An 8,900-nucleotide genomic window follows, 5' to 3' on the forward strand; every position below is an offset into this window, starting at 1 on the left:
TTTCAGTCACAAAACAAATAAACAAGCATGGTATATTTTGCTCCAAAAGTAACCATGGAAGCCAACGGGAATATGCAGTGGCATGCAAAATACGCGAAACACTGCCTAAGGGCTTATTCCGACGTGCGTATATCAGTCAGGTTTTCATGCCCAGCTGATATACGCTGCCCCTCTCTACAAGGGGAGGAGACGGGACGGGAGCGAGGGCACTGAGCTCCTACCCCCCTCTCCGCCCTTCGCCACTGTTTACAATGGGAGGGAACGGGGCGCACCTAAGGGCGCCTTCCCACCTGTGAGAAAATCGTGCGATTTTCAGTGGCTACATTCCCATTTGCGAGGTTTTCGGTCCTGCAAGGTTTGAAAACTGCTGCATGTCACATCTTTCTGCATTTTGCAGTTTTTTTCACCCCCGTGCTCCCCTGTAACGCCTCTGATTTATCACACACACTTGTGATGTTCATGCAATGGGTTTTTAACATTAGAAACTCCTATTGTCTATCGCGTGACAAAATCGCAGGCGGCAGCGATGCAAGATTGTCTTCTAGGAAAAGGCATCGCTAACGCTCAAAAATCACGTGAACAAAAACGCGATGCAATGGCCAGGGTGAAGGAGCCCTAACCCATAACCAGACACTTACCTCCTGCTCCAAGCAGGCAGAGGACGAGTATCCAGCTCATGGTGCAGCACGGAGTGAGGGGTGCGGCCGGGCCCTCCCGCTCATTACCTTATAGACATCAGCTGCCTGGAAGAAGATTAGGGAAGAGGTCTGTAGTCTGAGGGACCCTTCACACAGCAAACCGCACGTTCAATGTTCCTGTACATTTGCGCAGGAAAAGAGGAAGTAATAAAAGTAATAAACTAATTACACTAATTGTTCATTTCAATGAATGGTAATGATTTGCTCATGCAAAAAGTACTGTACGACATATCCATGGGCACACAAATATGCAATGCCCATTGCGCAAATATGAAGTGCCAATATGCAGCACAAATGCTCTTATGACTATAGAACACCAGCCTCGTGCCACCTTCACATGATTGTGTTAATTTAACCTTAGGGCTCCTTCACATGAGCGCATGCGTTTTTACGGTCACCCGCTGTAATGAAGAAATAACGCGAGCTTAATATGCATTATCTCGTCCATTCACATGACTGGGTGTGATGTATTAGCGCAAAATACTCCGCAGCCCAGAAATCCCTCGCTTGGCACAAATCCTTGGAATGACTTCAAATGCCAATGTAGGGGCACCTGTAAGCTTTTCCGTGCACTGGAGACTGCTAAACCGCTTCCCTTTTTTTGCAGCTTCCATAGGAAACTGCTACCAATCAGCTGACTGAAGAGGCCATGGTTCTCGGGCGAGTGCTGCGGCCTTTTCTCAGGCATGTGACATCATGTTTATCGGTCATATGGCCTGAGTTCAGCTCAGTTCCATTCAAGTGAATTGGACTGAACTGCAATACCAGGCACAGCCACCATGAAATGTACGGCACTTTGCCTGGTATGCAGTGTAGTGACAACAGCTGATTGGCTGGGATCCCAAGTGGCGGATCTCCAATAATCAGATATTGATGACCCATATTGAGGAAAAGTTGTCAATATTTTAGTCCCAGAAAACGCCTTTAGTGGGCTCTTTCCCACGAGCATATATCAGTCGGCCGATAAACGCAACGTTGGGAGAGATAAAACTGGTGAACGGGCGCACAAATCAAACGATTGTGCCCCCTTCAGACGGCATGGGTCCCTGGGCATATACGCTGAGACTAACATGCCATCACCCCTTTCCCCTCTCCCCCCCAATCACAGGTTCACCTCTGCTCTCCTCCTCACACGTTCTTTGCAATGAGAGGGGGCGGAGCTAAGCACCATCCCGTCCTGCCTTCTCCCATTGATAGCTATGCACAAGGGGCGGGGAAAGGGCAGGAGCTTAGCTCCACCCATGTCCCACCCCTGGTCCACAGCCAGCAATGGGAGGAGGTGGAATGGGCCGGCACTTAGCTCCACCCCCATTCCACCCCCTCCCATTGCAAAGAGCCAGCAGGGAGGGGAGCAGAGGTGAGCCTGCATGGGAAGGGGGCTGGGGAGGAGGGGCTGCTAAACTCCCTTCCACCTCCGCCCTTTGTCATGGGACTATCTTTTGGGCCCAACGTAAAAACGCCCAGCCCTTTATTGGCCGTCAGGGAGCTTTTACGTCTTAAGAATATGGCCATGTGATCTGCTGCATTGGAATTCACGGCTCATGGGAAAGAACCCTAACACGCGTTTGTGTGGCATTCTTTGACAATAAAAAAGTATGTTAAGAAACGTTTTGTTTGTTAACTGGTACATGCGTTTATTTAGAGGTGTTTTTGCATAGGTTTGTCTAACGGAAAAAAATGTCAGAAATTTTTTTTTTCTAAAAAACTGTCTATGGAGACCCGCATGCACACCACCACTTCATTCAGTAGAGGGGACTCAGTAAGGGCAGTTCTCATGATCCCGGGGGTCTCAGTAGTCAGACCTCCACCAATCAATCCTTTATCACCAATTCTTTACATCCGCACTGCATGCATCCCAACTGTCCAGGAACCAACAAGACAGTCCCAGATTTCAGGCATTTTCCTGGGAAGTTTATCAAAGGTCCCAATTTCAACTCTGAGTCTTTTTTTTGTAATTTTTAGGGTGTGAGGGGGCACTGATGGGGCAGGCATCATTATTGTGGTGGAGACACTAAGGGGGCATCACTATTGTAGGGGGGCACTGAAGGGCATTGTCATTGTGTGATGATAAAAGAGGCATCCTTACTCTGAGGCGGAATTAAGAGATTATTTTTACTGTGTGAGGAGCACTAGAGGGGCATCTTTACTGCGTGGGAGCACTAAGTGGGCATCCTTATTGTTTGTTACACTATTACTGAGTGGGGGTTGGGGGGGCCTTAAAGGGACATGGCAAGGTAGAAGGGAGGTATGTGACGTTGCTTAAGAAATCAAAGGGGGACAGTGGGGCTTTAAGATTTCTGTAGTCTCCCCAGAGAGGCCTAAGCAAAGGGTCCTGAGTGCCACATGCACCACTCAAGCCTATGGCCTTTCTGAGTCTCTGTGAACACAGCTCTGCCCTACAGGGCACCTCTGCTTGGCAGTTAGACAATATTTTAATTTTGTATGAGTGTACTCCAGAAAGAAAAAAAAAAGGTTTGTTATAAAGTGTTTTGATATTTTGCAGACAATTAAAACATGATAATTAGATATAATTATTGTCATTATTTTATGTTTCTGATCTCTGTTATTGCTCTTAATTAACTTCAATTTATCCGCAATGAAAACACAAAGATTAGGTCGGTAGGAGGGCAGAAAACTCACAGTGAGGGAACAGGGCTGAAAACAGAGACCCCAAGTGCGATTTTGAAGTTTTAACCTAAATTGGTTCAAAATCCTACACTAAGAATATTTTATGATGGTTGGGGCTCCGTTTTCCTGATACAGATCTGGGAATCTCCTGAAGTATACTATTCGGTATACATAGCTGAGTGCATGATATGCAGTAAACTCTGGAACTGTATTGTTAAGGGCTTATTCACACGTCCGTATATCAACGCCCAGTCGATATATGGTGTCTATTTCTGCATCGGGAGGAGGCGGGCTGGGAGCAGTGCACTGAGCTGCCACCCCCTCTCCGCCCCTCGCCAGTATTTGCAATGGGAGGGGCGGGCGGAACGTAGCTCTGGCCCCGTCTCGTCCCTCCCATTGCAAACAGTGGCGAGGAGCAGAAAGAGGGTGGCGAGGAGCGGAGAGGGGGCGGGAGCTCAGTGCACTGCTTCCAGCCCGCCTCCGCCCCCTGCAGAAAGGGACAACGTATATCGGCTGGGCGTGAAAACCCGGCCAATATATGGATGTGTGAATAAGCCCAAAGGGTCAATTTATGTGCAAAATCTCATTCACTTTGTTGCTACTTAAAGGGGTTGTTCGAGTTGTAAGTTCTCGATACAACCCATTTCTCATAGAGTGGCATAACAAATGGTGATATATGCACCTCTTTGGGTATTTATGGATGAAGCGGATACTATTTACATGTAAGCCGTTATTTTTCCTTCCAAAGTTTTTCGTAAGGGAATTTTCCATCTGTTTACTTTATTCTGGGCGCACATTTGAAAAACTTACAAATTTAACATTACTTGTATTCACTGAGGGGGGTTATGAGTATTTTGGCCCCACATTGTTTTTCAGGGATTAATGCAATTTAGAGGAGAAAAAAATAAAATTTCAGATTTTTGCAAATATGTCATTTTAAAGACATATTTATTTTTCTATAGTGCACATGAAAATGAGGATTTACACCCCAAAATGGTTTCCCCCTGTTTGTCCTGTGTTCAGAAAAATACCCATTGTGGCCCTAATCTTCTGTCCGTTTGCACAACAGGGCTCAAACCGAAAGGAGCAGCCAGTGGCTTTCAGAACAGACACTTTGCTTGAAGGGGTTTTAGGCCACATTGCCCACTTGTAGAGCCCTTGAGCGGCCAAAACGATATAGAACCCCCATTTTGAAAACTAACCCCTTAATGAATTTATCTAGGGGTGTACTGCCTATTTTGATGCCACAGTATTTGAATGAATCTAAGCAAACAGAAGGAAAAAAATTACAATTTTCATTTTTTCGGCAATTATGTCATTTTAAAAAGTTTTTTTTGTACAGCACACATATGAATGAAGACTTTCACCCCAAAATCAATAGCCCTGTTTGTCCGGTGTTCAAAAACATACCCATTGTGGCCCTAATCTTCTGTTTGCATGCACAATGGTGTCCAAACCGAAAGGAACATTGAAGTTCAACTGTTTTTAACTTTTACGTGATCGTCATTATCCATTGGGTAACGGCGATCATGTGACCGGGAAACGCTCACCGCGGCCCTAGGTTACTACTCCAACCTCTCGGCTACCTTTAGTAGCCAGGAGAGATGAGTTTTAAAATTTCCCAGGCCCTCTCCGGCCTCTGCCATTCTGCCAATGGGTGCATGCGTCAAAGTTGGGGAAAGGTCCGCGGATAAAAATCCCATTGGGGGACATCGCTGGAGGTCTTAGGTAAGTAATTTCACCGCCCCTCATGGATTGGATCAGTGATGAGAGGTGAAATTTAAATTTTTTTTAACTTTTATGTGATCGCCGTTATCCATTGGATAGCGGCAATTATGTGACCAGGGAGCGCGTACCGCGGGACCCTGTGTAATCTCCAGGCTCTCGGCTACATTTGGTAGCCAGGAGCAGGGAGATTTTAAATTACCTGGGCAATCTGCGGCTTTTGTGAATGCTTCTGCCATTTTGGCGATGGGCATGTGCGCAGATAAATCTGGGGCCTTAGGTACGTAATTGCATCCTCCCTCACGGATATGATCCGTGAGGAGAGATGAAACTAACTTTTTAAACTTTTTTTTTTTTTTTTACCCTTTTTTTAAAAACTTTAAATGATCACTGTTATCCATTGGATAACAGTGACCATGTGACCAGGAACTGCATACAGCGGTCCCCAGTGACATCTCTCTGCTCCAGGCTGCACATGCTAGTCGGAAGCAGAGGGATTTTAAATCTCCTACGGGTGCAAGCCCTTCTGCGTATGCACCCAATGTTTCCGTCCAGCGCGCATGCACAGAAGGCGACGTAAGGCCCTGGAAGGACCATATCGCAACAGGACATCGCGGAGAACGGGGGTGAGTATTTTCACCTACCCTCATGGATCCGATCCATGAGGGGAGGTGAAACTTTAACTTTATTTTACTTTTTAGAACTTTCCACGATTGCTGTTATCCATTGGACCCTGCTCAGCGCGGTCCACGGTGACATCCCCTGCTTCCCGGCTACCTTCAGTAGCCGGGAAGCAAGAGATTTCAAATGTCCTGCGACAATCTGGTCTTCTGCTCATGCGTTGCCATTTTTCCTTTGGCGGCATGCGCAGAATATGGCATAAGCTCCTTTACAGATCACTGCAGAACATCACGAAGGACGGGGGTGAGTAGTTTCAGCGCCCCTCATGGATGCGATCTGTGAGTGGAGCTGAGACTAACTTTTTTTCACTTTTTATTTACTTTAATAGCGCTGATCGCATAACCAGAGGGGGGGGGGGGGGGGGGCGTGACAGCTCCAGGTTGCCAGCTGCCTGCGGGAGCTGACAGCATGAAGCTGTCATGTCCTTAGCCCACGGTGCTTTAATCCTCAGAGGAGACATGTTTTTGCGTCCCTGGGGATTAAAGACCACTTAGCTAGGAAGTAAAAAGGCAATGGGTTGCTAAGGGGTTAATAGAAAAAAATGCTTCTCTCTCCATTTATAAGCCACTCTTTGCCCTCCCGCCTGCACTGATCATTCACTCTGAAATACTGCAAATATCCATCTCGAGATGTATCGGCTCACTCAGGGATTAGGTTACATGCTGCCTATAGCAGTCTATGGAGAGGAAGGCATGGAGGGTTAAAGGAAGCAGCTGCAGAGTGTGAGGCACAGATGCTGCTGCTGAAAATCTCCAGCGTTTTATCTTATGAGCCTCGTGTGGTGCAGAGTGTAAGCTCTCGCCTACGACCTGAAGGTTGCAAGTTCGATCCCCGCTTGAATCAGGTAGCCGGCTCAAGGTTGACTCATCCTTCCGAGGTCGGTAAAATGAGAACCCAGCTTGGTGGGGGGTAATAAATAATTACCTGAAAGCGTTGCGGAATAAGTTGGCGCTATACAAATACCATGATTTGATTTGATTTTGATTTATCGTACTGCTGTATAATGTCCTCCATGCTGCTCCTTTTGTGGGAGTGCTGCAGAGAGACAAGGAAGCAAGGGCAGCAGGCAGAGGCATAAAGGTATATATGCATAAGGATTTGCTCTGCTTTTATGTGGCCGCATGATTAGAGTTGCTTGTTTTGATCAGCCTGGCAATAAATTTAACCTGATTTCCCCCAAATTGGGTAAGTCTGACCAAATTTTTGGTGAAAATCGTGCAAAAATTACGTTTCCCAAAATGCCTACTGCAGAAGTCAGTGTGCAACCAATCAGCAGCCAGGGCACCTTGATGATGTCACCAAATGTGTCCTGCATCTTGCACATGGGCAGTAGTTTCATTGGATGCCTGCATCACATAACCTAGCCAGATATAAGATGTGTAACCAGTGGCCATGTTACAGTTAAGCACAGGACAGATCAGCTCCATCACGTTTATATGCCTATATAACACATGGTCTGTTGTTAGGGACAGATATTCCACAGCTCATATATTTCGGCTTGGTGTGAAAGCTTGTATACTGGGGTTATATTAGAGGCACCAGAGGAAAAAAAAAAACTGCGTTATATTTATATGCCTATATAACATGTGGTCTGTTGTTAGGGACAGATATTCTGCAGAGGATATATTCCTATAGGCTGTGAAAGCTTATATATCAGCAGATAACTTTAACAAGCTTCTATTTGAGGGAGCAGAAAGAATCACATTTAAATGCCTACACAGAACATTGTCTGTACATTGGGAGAGGCTATATTTCTGCTTCTCTCATTGTATATAGCAGCAAAGCAGACAAACCACGCTTGGGCGTGAGGAATATTGCATTTCTCTTTTTGTGGCCTCAGACGTCGTTCAAAGTCACCAGTCTAGCCCCTACAAATTATTTGCAGGCCTTACACAGCTAGCAATGGGGGTTTGGGAAATTCAGTAATGCTGTGCAAAACCGGGACAGTGCAGAAATATACAAGCTGCACTGTGTGGCCTTCTATTCTCAAATATCATACCACCCAGGGATTGTAGTTTATTTAGTTGGCCATGGTGTTATTGCTCGATGGCCACGACAAGGCCATAGTATAATGGCTGTGAAGCAGAAATAGACTGGAGGTACTAGATCAGTTCGAGCCACGTTATGATCCCTTTGCAGTCAGCCGTTGCTGATAAGGGGTCATTCGAGTCGTATGTTGAAATTAGCTCGTATTGGCCGAGCCGCCGTGCTCAAGAACCAATCAGAGCCAGCGCTTCCTGGAAGCGGGGATTTTGAACCTCCAAACCAGGAAGCGCTTGCTGAATACTACAAGCAAGTCTGCCAGAGCTGAAGAGGAGACGTGGGGCTTATTTTTAGGGCTTTTACAGTAGGACTTCCTACTGTAAAAGTTGCATCGCAACACACGAAAACCACGTTTTCATGGGATGCAACAGAAAGGAAGGCTCCATAGGGAAACATGGGCTACAAAACATCGCAAATCACGGCAATATTCAGCAACCCACGATTTATTTTTCTCGCAATGCAGCAACCTTTGGGCTAATGTGAAAGAACCGATTGGAAAGCATGGGCTTCACATACATGCTATTTGTAGCACTGATTTCGCATCACCAATCGCACAATTTTGTCGCCCTTTTTCATGTCAATTATCCAGCCCTTGAGAGAGGTTGGATAATTGACAAGTTCAAAAGGGAGGCATCGTGAAATCTCCAAAAGGAGTTTCTGTAGTGCAATGTCAGAACAGTGCGTACAGCTTACTCAGTGGACCTGTGACAGCTCCACGCAAGACAGTGCCACATGAAGACCGCCAACTTATGCAGAGGGGAAAGGGACTTATTTGTATAGCGCCAACTTATTCCGCAGCGCTTTCATGTAATTTATTTCCCCCGATCAAGCTGGGTACTCATTTTACCGACCCCGGAAGGAGTCAACCTTGAGCTGACTACCTGAATCATGCAGGTATTGGACTTGCAATCCTCAGGTCATGAGGCCCTGCAACAGGCAACTGCAACACAGATCCAATTGGTGGTTGGAGTTACAAGTCATATCATGAACAATTGCATACCGTTTGCTTGAAGCTGGGTTGCATTCTCTGTTGAGCCAATTTCACTGTCAACCTAATGACTACACTGGTACTGGTGTACTGCTAGATGCAACCAGACACATGACTAGAGAGAAATAGTGTTCTTT

Source organism: Eleutherodactylus coqui, chromosome 2 (genome assembly GCF_035609145.1).
Source record: "Eleutherodactylus coqui strain aEleCoq1 chromosome 2, aEleCoq1.hap1, whole genome shotgun sequence".
NCBI classification, from domain to species: domain Eukaryota; kingdom Metazoa; phylum Chordata; class Amphibia; order Anura; family Eleutherodactylidae; genus Eleutherodactylus; species Eleutherodactylus coqui.